The 12133-nt window shown below is 36.3% G+C and overlaps 1 protein-coding gene across 45 annotated transcripts in view; it reads left to right on the top strand.

The window, feature by feature from the left end:
* PTPRD (protein tyrosine phosphatase receptor type D) overlaps positions 1 to 12133 on the top strand; it is a 2344803-nt gene that overhangs the window by 1448059 nt on the left and 884611 nt on the right. For all 45 annotated transcript variants that reach the window (XM_037744085.1, XM_037744087.1, XM_017544042.2 and 42 more), the window contains exon 9: positions 11816 to 11875. The gene's annotated coding sequence lies outside the window, so the exon portion shown is untranslated. The remainder of the gene's footprint in view (positions 1 to 11815; positions 11876 to 12133) is intronic.

Genomic DNA, 12133 nt, shown 5'->3' with positions numbered 1-12133 from the left:
CTTTTAAAGCATCAGTTCTGTATTTCCCATACAGAGTATTTTGATTTATTTTGCAAACGTATGTTTTCAACTAAATGTTCTTTGTGAATTACTTAAACAGCATACTGAAAATGAGATTCCATGTAAGTTACTTTTCTTTATCTGAGATTTATGCTCATGCTTCCATAGCTTGGAGTGCTAACACTATGTCAGCCTGATAATTTGTTTTAAAAGCTGTATATATAGGTATGCATGTATACATGTATATAGATACATATGTTTATATAGATACATATATACATATGTATATATATGTATCTATATATACATGTATATATATAAATATATGTATATATAAAATATATATTTATGTATGTATTTATGTATTATATATATTTATATATATAAATATATATGTGTATATATAAATATATATACATATATACATGTATATAGATACATATGCATATATGTATCTATATACATGTATACACACACACAAACATACACATACATACATATAGAGTTGAATTGTTCCTTGATAATACTATTTTACTCTTTTACTTAGTAGAATGGGATAACTAAAACAAAAAAGTCTCACTTATTTACTAAAGATACAAACTTTATAAGCTACAGAATCCATACTAGAACTCAACTGCTTTGATGCTCAGAGAAGCATTTTGTTCCATATCCCCTTTTATTAATAAGCAATATATTTATAATAATAATAGGAGATAATATACAATGTGCTATTCGAACTTTTGTCCTACTATGGCTTAGGATCCCAGTGCCCTATTTCAACAAGTGAAGTCACACCCATACAAGTCAATTTACCAGCTGCTCACTTCTTATTTGCCTTTGCACATTCCTCTTGTCTATCCCTACTTGATAGAGCAATACATTCATGTGCTGCAGAGCAATATTTTGCCAACAACAGGCCAAGTACATGACAGTGGTCCCATGAGATTATAACAGCTGAAGTTTCCTACCACCCAGTGACATCATAGCCATTGTAGCACAACACATTATTCATATGTTTGTGGTGATGCTGGAGTAAACCAACCTATATACTGCCAGTTTTATAAAAGTAGAATGCATAAAATTAAGTACAGTACATCATTGATAATGATAATAAATGACTATGTTACTAGTTTATGTGTTTACTATGCTATAGTTTTAATTGTTAGAGTATACTCTTTCTACCTATAAACAAAAAGTTAACTGTAAAATAGCCTCAGGCAGGTCCTTCAGGAGGTATTCCAGAAGAAGGCGTTGTTATCACAGGTGATGACAGCTCTATGCCTGTTATTGCCCCTGAAGAACTCCAGTGGGAAAAGATATGGAAGTGAAAGATAGTGATATTGATGATCCTGACCCTGTGTAGACCAAGGCTAATAGGTGTGTTGGTGTTCTAGTTTTTAACAAAATTTTTTTTAAAGTACAAAGATTATTTTAACACAGAAAAGCTCATAAGGATATAAAGAAAATATTTTTGTATAGCTGTATAATATGTTTGTGTTTTAAGCTGTTATTACAAAAGAGTCAAAAAGTTTTAAAAAGTTTATAAAGTTAGAGTAATCTAAGGTTAATGTATTATTGAGGAAAAAATATTTTAAAATAAATTTAGTGTAGCCAAAGTTTATAGGATGTATAAAGTCTAAGACTGCAGCTGTGCACAGTAAGGTCCTAGGCCTTCACGTTCACTCAATACTCACTCACTGACTCACCCAGGGCAGCTTCCATCCTGTAAGCTCCATTCATGGTAAATGCCCTACACAGGTGTACCATTTTTTATCTTTTAGATCATATTTTACTGCACCTTTTCTTTGCTTAGATATGTTTAGATACACGAATACTTACAACTGTGCTACAATTGCCTACGGTACAGTAACATGATGTACGGGCTTGTAGTCTAGGAGCAATAGGCTATACCATGTAGCCTAACTATGTAGTAGGCTATACCAATCAGTTTGTGTAAATACACTCTGTGGTGTGCATACAATGTGTTGCTTAACGACACATTTCTCAGAATGGATTCCTATCATCAAGTGATGCATGAGTATACTTACATGTATTTCAAGTTTAAAAAACAGGAGGAGATTATATGTTGTATTTCCACCCTTAAAGTTGACTTCAAATAGCGTAATTATCATGTTCACATGCAGCTTTTTCCTCCGCATATGATTTTTAATGATTATATCTGGCCTTGAGTAAAGCAATATACATGACCTCAATTCATTACTGCATATGAGTCGTATTTATCAATCAGTGGATTCCAATTTAGCATAATTTGCTATCAGAAATAAAAACGTCAGATATTAAAAATGCAGAAATGCAAACGGGTCACTCATTTTTATTTACTTACATTTAAATGAACGTTTGTATATGGAATTTCATAGTCAGGTCATATGCCTTTAAATAGACGAGCAAAACAGAGGAATGGAACATTCTGTTGACAGGTAAATGTGAATCAATCTAGTTTCATTCAAAGGAAAATAATCAAGTTCTTTTCAAATAATATAAAATGCAAAATGATTGCACGGTGGAGGGGAGGGGACCTTATCAGCTTCTCTTCTCAGAGAAATGATTGCCATTTTCTAGCTGGAGGAACGTATGCTGCAGCTTATCTCGTGACTTCTCTGCAGTCTCTGATATTTATTAACAGTTGATTTTCTGTAGTTGCTCTTCTTCCCCTTCTTCCCTCCTCCATGTAAATTAGTTTTCCCAAATCTACATCTAGCCTTCATTTTCTTATCAGTCACGGAAAAAAGATGATTATTTCATTACTGGTTTTGAAGAGTCTTTCATATTAAGTGGTGCGGCTCTGGTTTCAGGCAGGCATTTAACGGACTCTCTATTTGTTTTATTCTTTGTCTTATCATCTTAAAGCCCTCTGAGACAGAGTCCTTTGTAGTAACAAACAAGAATAAAGGGGAATTGTGCATTGTTGCTTCCACAGAAAATGCAGTATTCATTAGAAATTTCTGTTGGGATTAAAACTGGGCTGACTTCAAACACGTAAAAACAATTGTAGTCACCTATGAAAAACCTTTCAATCACTAGGATACCTGTCTTCCGAGCGTCCTATTACCCTACTCCTGAAGCAGGTCCCTCGCTTGGGGCTCCTGCTTCCCTGCATTGTCACCAGATAGCTAGTGGAAGATTTTCAGCTCTCGAGTTTATTTTTTTCTGTGAGAATTGCACTCATGCTTTCTCCCAACACTTTGTAAATTTTTTCTTACAGCTTTTTTTAAATCTTTGCTATATAAAATTTAACATTAAGTCTCCGATTTACTGAACAGACACTGTCCTAGATTCTTGATATTGAACAACTATGGGGAAAGTGTAGGTGTCCTGCTCTCATTTTTAGATTCAGATGACTCAAAATAGCCTGAAAGTCCCAGTCTCACACTGTCCCTGCACTCCTTTGATCATATTTTGATAAATTTTTCAGAAGCAGTACAAGAATTGGGTTAGCTCTTTAAGTAGAAGTCAGTTTATACTGGGGCAACATGAATATGGTCTAATAAAAACCCATGTTTCTCCTTAATGGGCAAATCAAGTTTTCTGTTATCTGCAAAAAATGAGAGATACAAAATACCCCCAACAGTCCAGTATCCTAAATACTGATTACTATTGATAGTGTATGTTTAATTATGTCTTATTTACATTTAGGGATGCTTGCTCATACCTATGTAAGCTTTATGTAATTAATTGACGCAAGAAACTAAAGTAAAAATTCGATTCTTACATGGCTTTTTGTTCACATAGCACACCATATTTCAATGCCACAATAAATAAAGAATTACAACATTGCTTTCAACTTCAGATATGGTCATCATCAGGCATCTGTGACATAATATTCAACAAGTTTGTCACATTGGGCCAGTATACTTAGATAGGGACATACTCATACAATGTGTCAGTTATCTATTGCTGCATTACAAATTACCCCAAATATAGCAACTTAAATCAGACTTTTCTTAGCTCACAGTTTCTGTAGGTCACAAGTGGAGGTAACTCCATTAGCTGGGTGCCTCTTGCTCAAGACCTCTCACAAGACTGAAATCAGGGTATCAGCCAGGACTGGGGTCATTTCAAGGACCAAATGAAGGAAGACCCATTGTCAAGTTCAGTAACATGGCTTCTGGTAAGGCTCAGAAGATCTCCTTCCTATGTCATTCAAAGGATTGTTGACAAACCTTCAGTATTCTCTGTTGTAAGCCAAAGCAATTAACCTTTTGCTACATGGACCCTTCTATAGGGCTACTCATCATGTGACAACTGGCTTTTTCCAGACCAAAGGCTCCAAGACACAGAATGTGACATGGCAGCAAGAAAGAAGCCACGGTCTTTTTATAATCTAATCGGCAACTTGCCATCACTTTTGCAGCATTATTTTTGTTAGAGGCAAGCCACTGGCTCCATCCCACGTTCAAGGGGGGGAGGTTACACAAGTGTATGAATGCCAGGAGATGAGAATATTTGGGATCCATTTTTGAAGCTATATCTGACAGTTCAACCTCTGGACCCTATGGTTCGGCTTCTTTCACATGCAGAATAGGCTCACTCTCTCCAACAGTCCCCAAAGTCTCATCCCATTAATTAGCCAGGATGCACTGGGCTATAAGGCAGTAGTAACTCTAAAATCTTTTTGCTTAGGGTAACATAGTTCTCTTTCTCAATCACACTGCTTACCTGTCATGGCTTGGTGTCATAGTAACTTTTATGCTGCTATAACAAAATACCTGAGACTGGATAATTTGTAAAGAACAGAAATCTACTCGCTCACAGTTCTGGGGCCTGGGATGTTTAATTAATTAAGGTATTAGTGTCTTCCTAGGGCCTTTGTGCTGTGTCATCACATTGTGGAATTCAGAAGAGAAGGAGAGAGAAAAGGGGCTCACTCATTGTATTAGTCCGTTTTCATGCTGCTGATAAAGACATACCTGAGACTGGGAAGAAAAAGAGGTTTAATTGGACTTACAGTTCCCCATGGCTGGGGAGGCCTCAGAATCATGGCAGGAGGTGAAAGGCACCCCTTACATGGCAGCTACAAGAGAAAGTGAGGAAGAAGCAAAAGCAGAAACCCCTGATAAGCCCATCAGAACTTGTGAGACTTATTCACTATCACAAGGATAGCATGGGAAAGACTGGCCCCCATGATTCAGTTACCTCCCCCTGGGGCTCTCCCATAACACGTGGGAATTCTGGGAGATACAATTCAAGTTGAGATTTGGGTGGGGCCACAGCCAATCCATATCACTCATCCTTTTATCAAGAGCTCACTCCTGCAATAATTAACCCACTCCCACAATTACAGCATTAATCTAAAAATGAGAGCTGAGTGACCTAATCACCTCATGACTTAATCACTCTTAAAAGTCTGACCTTCCCAATACTGTTACAATAGGGATTATGTTGCAACACATGAACTTTGGAGGACACATTCAAACCATAGCAATTGGCTACAAATTCTTCTCATGTTGTCCTCACTCAGAAAGTCTCCAGCATCACTGGGCCAGGAGAGAGGAAGGGGCAAATTATCACTGGCTACTAAAGGTTTCTATATGGAAGTGGCATGTGATACTTGTGCTCAAATTATACAGCCACACTAATTTCAGAGGCACAAGGAAGATCACTTCAACCATGTTCCTGGAAAATTGAGAAATGGAAATATCAATGAACAGCCCATAAAAGCAACCTAATGGGTAAAATAATATATTTCACTTCCACTTAACTGAGTGCATAGCAACATAATCAAGAGCCAGATTTTGTTCTGTTTATTCATTTCCAAAAGATTTACCATTTATCACTGTATGCTAGGCGTATCCAAAATGCTGAGGACAAAAAACAGAAAAAAATAAAAGAAGTTCCTATCTTCTTCTTTTTCATTATAGTGGGCAGAGAGATAAGTATATAGACTACTACAAAATAGAAATCATTATAAAGTGTTAAGACATAATAGAAGCATCTCACATAGATTTAAGGAGAGAAGGGATCACAGAGGACGTTTTGGGGTAGCTATACCCTGATGAGTTCTGAAGGATGTGTAGGAATAGACCAGGTAAGAAAAGTGAATTAATAAAAATTCAATGTTTATTTTATAAAATGAATTTATGATGAATGTCTTCTGGATTAAAAGGCCTAAATTTTTCTGTATCTGCAGTTAACTACTACATTAGCCGAATCAAATCAGTGAACAACTGTGTACCTCAACTTCCTCATCTGTGAAATGAGGTTTAATTAGATGTTGTTCAAGACCTCTTTCAACTATAAAATTCTATGATGTTTCGTGACTCTACAGGGTGTTTTTTCAAAAGCACTTTCTATATGATAATTATAAAATAATTACCTTATGAAGCAATCACTTACTAAAACAGCTCAGTAAACACCTATGGAAATTTCCCCATACCTGAAAATAGTGGAAATCTATTCCCATCTTTTCTGATACATACCATGTTCAAAATGTGCTACAAAAGGAATAAGATATAATTCAGAATAAACATATTTTAGGTAGTTCTTCATGGCTAGCTTCTACTCTTGTGGTCCTTGTCATCTTTAATTCATCACCCTAGGAATTTCTGATGATTTTCACATGTAAAGAGAGTCTTTCCACTTTGTGTGCTGTTTTTATTTGCTTGTGAAAAGACTCCAAGACATGCATGCACACAACACACACACATAATTTATTTTGCACTAAAACTGTGTGCCCAGTTTGATTTCCAGTCTCATAATTCCACAGAACACCATGTCTTTAGTTAGATCCTGCAACCCTCAAGGATTCCCCCTACTTCCTGGCAAAATCCTTGAAAGTGTCATTAGAATCTTTACCACTCATGGCACAACCATCATTCTTCTACCAGTCAACTGAATCCGAGTTCAGGAGTCTTCCCTTTTCTAGTCCAAGCCTTCACCCCCTCTCTCCTTGTTCAGTAACCTAACTTAGACTTTCAAAGCAAATACTTCTACCAATTATTGGCAAAGATGTTATACAACAGAAAACACTCCTATGTTGCAGGAAAAGTATAATTGCTACAACCACTTTGGAAAACAGTTTGGCATTATCTATTGAAATTGAACATATGCATAACCAGATGATCCAGCAATTCCACTCCTCGTTATATACAACATGCATACCAAGAAATATCTACAAGGGTGTTTATTGTAGCATTAATTGTAATTGCTTTAAACTGGAAATGGCCCAATATCCATCAGCAATAGAATAGATACATAAAATGTGGTACTGTATATTCAGACATTTGACAAATTACAACATGAATGTAACCAACAACTTTAATGTTAAGGGAAGAAGGCCGACACAAAATAACATGTAATGCTTGATTATATTTACATAAGGTTCAAGGCAGCGCTAAACCATAGGTTAGAAGTCAAGATAGCATTTCTTTACCCTTGGTGAGGAGGAAAAAGTGGGTTTGGAAGCAGGCATGAAGTCTGTAGTACTAGAAACGTTCTATGTCTTGATGTGGGTGGTGTTTCTTTTTTACGTGTTTTGGCGTTTCTTTTGTATGATTCATTATGTACTTTTCTATAAGCACATTATATATTGATTTTTTAAAATTTAAAATGTCTCTTAATTTACTTGGGAAAAAAGCACCCGGGCTTCCAAGAAGCCCTGCTTGTTCTTTGAATATTGTCATGTGGAAACACACATACCCATGCACACACACACAACACACCACCACCATAAAAACCCTCTGTTCTTTAGTCATTAGAGGCACAATTTATTTACCATTTTATATATCATTAGTTGCAATGTGGGTTGCAGTAGTATTCGTTGTTGTTGTTAACACAGCTCCAAGTCAATCTATTTCACAAGAAAGCTATAAGGGATGGCATTAGAACAAGGTTGAGCGAGAGGGGGAAAGAGAGGGAAGGTGGGAGGGAGGGAGGAAGGATAAGCTATGCCACTTAAGAAGTCTAACATGTTTGCCAAGCAAAGCTTAAAACAACACCCTTTCATTCATCTGTCTTGACATTCTCTTGTACAAACTGCACATGAAGAAGGGACTTGACAATTTCATAAGACAGGTACCTTTAGGTATTTCAAACCTTAGTTTTTCCTGGAAGTTTGCTTACTTAGTGTTTAAGGTAATGCAGAGGACTATCTTTACACTTGAATCAGAAAATTGGAGCACAATGACTGATGAGAAGTATGTGCAAACAATTCTAAATGAAAGAGAATGAAAGCTTCCTAATGAAATATCTTTAATATGTAATTTTAAGCTACTTAAAAAGGTCACAGTTACTTGCACTAATGAGAATCTGTTTTAAAATTACATGTTATTTTGATAATCAGAATTTAGCAGAATGCTGTAGAATAGGGTGAGCAGCGGAAAAAAACTTCATAGAAAGTAAACTTTTTTCTAATTTAAATAGAGTGAAAATCATTCTGATATAGTATGTAAAATAAATTTCAGTGTTTCTGTTGAAATACCTTTTCAGATGTGAAATGTTTTAATTATTAAATTTCATATAATCATGAGTCATTGAAATTTGGAAATTTTAGTTCATAACAGAAGGGATGCCATGCACACACACACGTGAGCGCGCGCGCATGCGCACACGCCCACGTGTGCACACACAGATATGTTTGGATACGTGTGTGTGTGAGAGACAGAGTCTTGTTTTGTTGTTCAGGCTGGAGTGCAGCAGTTCCAGAGCTCAATCAATCTTCCTGCCTTAGCCTCCCGACTAGCTGGGACTACAGGTGCATGCCACAATCCCCAGCCAGCTTTCTGTATTTTTTGTAGAGATGGGGTCTCGCTATGCTGCCCAGGATCCATGAACAATACAAATACTATAAATCGTATCTGGTCAGATTGTGCCCTACTATGGACAGATCTTCCCCTGAAAGTTACAGGCTTCAGCTCTTACAGTTTCCTCAAGCATAACAACCAGTCAGAATTTTGGCAGACAGCAGGGAAGTGAAAGGACCCTTATCCTTATTCCCTTCTTGTCCATTTCATTCTTTACCCTAAATTGCTCATGTTCCGTGAACTGGGGTCTGCCTACTTGAGCCAAACCAATTGCTGAAAATCCTTTTTTTTCTGTTCATGAGAATTTAGCATCTATATTCAGAAAAAAAAAATTGGGATTTCTTAATTAATTTGCAATTTCTGATCAGAGTGAAGAAAGCTCAGTTGACCTAGACATTATGCGTGGCTTAGAAAGGATTACATATTTTTCTATTTCTCACTAATGTTAAATAGTTTCTTTTGTCTCCTCTACCAGATCAACAGATAACTAGACTGGTATTTGTATTTTGAAAGGAAAGGGAGTTGGGTGTTGGTCTGAGAGGAAAATAAAGGTGTCTGAAATGTCTATGAAAACCTGTAAGAAATGTCTTCAACTAGTAAATGCAATGCATGTTTGCCTGATACTAGAGAAATGCTTTATTAATATATATTGACATTAATGTGAGTGAACTACAAATTTAATAAAGCAACCATAAAATCTAGCTGAAAGGTGCCATTCAGCAATCATCTAAATGAGTAATGGAATAGAGCTTGAGGATTTTCTACTCCAGATCAAAAGGCATTTGCATGTCTAGCAGCAAAAGTTTCCTCTTCATTATGCAGAAAGGAAGCCAGGAGATCCGATCATCCCCTTTGCTTAAGTAGGGCTGAAAGTAAATGAAGTAAATCTCTGAAAGTTAAGTTCTGCTAAGCAAGACTAAATTTAACCAGCAAGTGGACAATAGTAAAGAGAGACAGATGGGTGAGATTTATGGAGAGACCTTTTGGAAGTGGCCCCAAACAGGTGGTTGGTTGCCTAAAAGGAATCCGTGAATAGAGTGTATTTGACTCTAGAGCTAAGGGAGGGAAGAAGTGTCAGTAATAAATACGTGGAGACCTGCTGACTGAGATTTGATATTGCTTGTCAGATGTCTCTATTTTTGTCTAGACTTCAAAAGCTGTTTCATTGTAATATGTGCAGAGCAGAAGGTCTTGGATTCTGTGATTGGTTATTGTTTTGAAAAGGAAAGAAAGTTACCTTTCATTTTCTCTCCATTGGCATTAAATCCCAGGAGAGGTTCAAAGGACATTCCGAATCACCACAACTGCAGCAAGGAGCATTCAAGCCCATTACTTCTGACTAAGGCTGTGCAATGCTTTCAGTGTCTTACAAAAAACCTGCAAATTGAGGCCTACAAGAACAGTTTTGCAAGCATAATTTGATGTGTTCCACTTGCTGTGGGAAATCTCTTAAGCAAAATCAGATTTTACCTTTAAGTATTTACCAAAAGATATTTTGGAGCCTGTGCTAAATGAAGCCTTATGTTCCCTATTCCTGGAGGAATAACTGTATTTAGAATAATAGTTCCTATAAAATTTTCATGATACATCTTATCATGTAAGATTCACGTTATTTTAGAAAACAGAGAGAGAGAGATGGTAAGTATGTGCTATTTTCTGTGTCAGGGGCTCAGCGGAAACCTCAAACAAGACAAAACTACTTGCTGTATTCACAGGGTACTATAGTTTACAATCTAATGAGGGAAATCTAACAAACCAAACAGGCTAAATGCTATAATAAACAACCACCCTTTTAATGGCTTAAAGAACATAAATTTACTTCTCATTTACATAAAATGCAGTGCCAATAGATGTTCCTAGTCAGGACCAGGTGATGAATGGTCACCTATGTAACACTCTAGTGTGAATAGACCTTATTAGTGGAAATGAGAGGTGATCCTGAAAGCTGCGAGAATCCTGTTGTTTTAGTCTTTTGGACCTTTCCTCCTTTCAGTCCCTAAATATTTAACATATTGGTAAGGAAAACAGAATGAGGATCATGTGCAAGATGTTCTTAAGACTGTATTCCATGGTGAAGAATGTAGTCACATCTAACTACAAAATGTAGTCTAGCTATGAAACACGAGGAAAAGGGAAATGTTTTGGTGAACAGCTTGCCATTTTCTCTGACACAGGGTGACATGACAATGTGTGATAGGGAAGGACTCAGAGTTTGCTGGAGCCTAGGATATTCATCTAACTGAAACTTAGTAGGCGCAGGATGTCAAAAAGTCTTTCCCCATGAGATGTCAACCTTGCTGCGAACTGAAGGAGGAGTAAGAGTTTAATATGCTAAAAAGAGTTGAGAAAAAAAATGTACTAGACAAAATAAAGCAATTCTGAAAACAATGCAAAAAAGAGTCATTAAGGTAGACTTCAAATCTTGTACAAATTATTCTGTTGAGAAATTAAGACATTGTACCTTTTAATATGATGTTTCAGATGTGTGGATCTTGTCAAATTAATTGTGAAATTCTTTAACATAAATGTAATGCCTATAAGATGGAATTTTCCATGCTGACTTGTCCCCGAAGGAGTAGGATAAGCAAGGAATTTCTTTAGCTCGGCCGCCAAGGTTTAGGTGTTCCCCTTAAAAGCTTAGGGGCAGTGATTATTTAAAGACCAAAGGATAGATATTCCGAAATGTATTCTGTAATTGTAGGAAACAACAGACCAAGATGTTTTGTGGACTTGATGAAACTGCTGCTTTTAGAAGGCAATTTGGCCATTTTATGGTGAATATGTTAGTCTCAATTCAACATTTTAAAGAATAGTCAATATTCACTACTTTATAGCCTGTGAAGAATAGAGATTTCCATGTTGGTTTTTGGCATTTCACTACTTCAATTAAACATTGTATTTCATAAAATTCATAGCAGTTTCTCATTAACTAGCTTGCTTTTTCTCCTCTTTGTCTCAGTCCCTACTGAAATATGGGGTGACAGCCTATATCTTAAAGACAATGTAGGGATTAAAATATTTTTAAAGTAATTGTTACTTTCTATCTTTATAATTAGGTTTTGAACTTCTTGAGGCCAGGGACTGTGTCTGAAAACACCTAAGGTGGCTAACACAAGGTGAGTCCACAACCACTTCTTAACCCTTTCCCCTCTTTTGGTCCCAATACCTAATACAGTAACAGATGTATAGTTGGATTCAACAAATATTAGTTAGAATGGTTGTTCTTTACTGTAGATGTTTCCTTTACAAATAAAATTATAACATGTTAATAACAATAGCACAAGTAGGAAACCTGTCAATGAGACATTTATTTTTCAGTTCTGAATTATATATGATGTTAGGCCTGAATGTAGGGGAACTCTAACAATGGGTTA

This window comes from Cebus imitator, unplaced genomic scaffold (assembly GCF_001604975.1).
Source record: "Cebus imitator isolate Cc_AM_T3 unplaced genomic scaffold, Cebus_imitator-1.0 Scaffold164, whole genome shotgun sequence".
Classification (NCBI taxonomy): Eukaryota; Metazoa; Chordata; class Mammalia; order Primates; family Cebidae; genus Cebus; species Cebus imitator.
This window is presented reverse-complemented; position numbering and strand designations above follow the sequence as displayed.